Source organism: Aegilops tauschii, chromosome 7 (genome assembly GCF_002575655.3).
Source record: "Aegilops tauschii subsp. strangulata cultivar AL8/78 chromosome 7, Aet v6.0, whole genome shotgun sequence".
NCBI classification, from domain to species: Eukaryota; Viridiplantae; Streptophyta; class Magnoliopsida; order Poales; family Poaceae; genus Aegilops; species Aegilops tauschii.
The window spans coordinates 632,532,445-632,533,335 of NC_053041.3; positions in this window are offsets into that span (position 1 = coordinate 632,532,445).

Genomic DNA, 891 nt, shown 5'->3' on the forward strand with positions numbered 1-891 from the left:
GACGAGGATACCGAGCTACCTGGACCTCGTCTCCTAAAACGCCGCCCTTGCAGTATATGAGCTTACAAGTACTACTGCTGGGGGTACTGGCATCACATTTAATAATTGAGATTTAAATATTTAAATATTTTATACTGAGTGTCCAAATGACTATATCTCTTTGAAGTTTGAACCAGTGTTCCTTGCAATAAAATATTCAGAAAGAACTCACATGTACTCTGTATGTATCAATCACAAGTCCTCGGTAACATTTTCATTGTTTCCAAAGAAATATTTGAAAGCACCATTAATAGTATTTTGTAGCTTCAATATGGTTTTTATTTTTCTGCATGTTTATATAAATGCTTAACACTTTAAAGTGCTTGTACAGCAGTTCAAATCGATCAAGGTTTCTCTTTGTTAAAATTTTCCAAATAGGAAAAGACCAGTAAAGGTTGTCATTTGACAATGAGTAGTGGCAAATTACAACAAGGTACATCATATGCGATACCATGTCCTAGCCTATGAACGATACTCCAGAACCTTTCGGATGCCCGTGCACCTGTCGTGCAAGGTGGCGACGTTCATGGTCGTACCCTTCCTATAGGCACCGTCTTGGAGTCCTCGGTCCGGCATGTCAGTTACACATCCTCCCGGACGATCACTCCTCGTGGTGGTGTTCTCCGTCGGCTCTTAGCGGTTTCGTTTTGCTCATCTTTTAGGTGCTTTGTAGTCGTTGTGGTTGTGTATCGGTGCCTGGTATTCATGTATCTTGTCTTGGGTGTGTGGTGTGCGTTTGTATCGGATGCTTTGTTGTTGTGGTTCGTGCTTTATAATATAAAGCGGGGGGAAACCCTTTTTCGTACCTGTCGTGCAAGGGAATTACTCTCGGCTGATAAGGCAAAAGTGTCG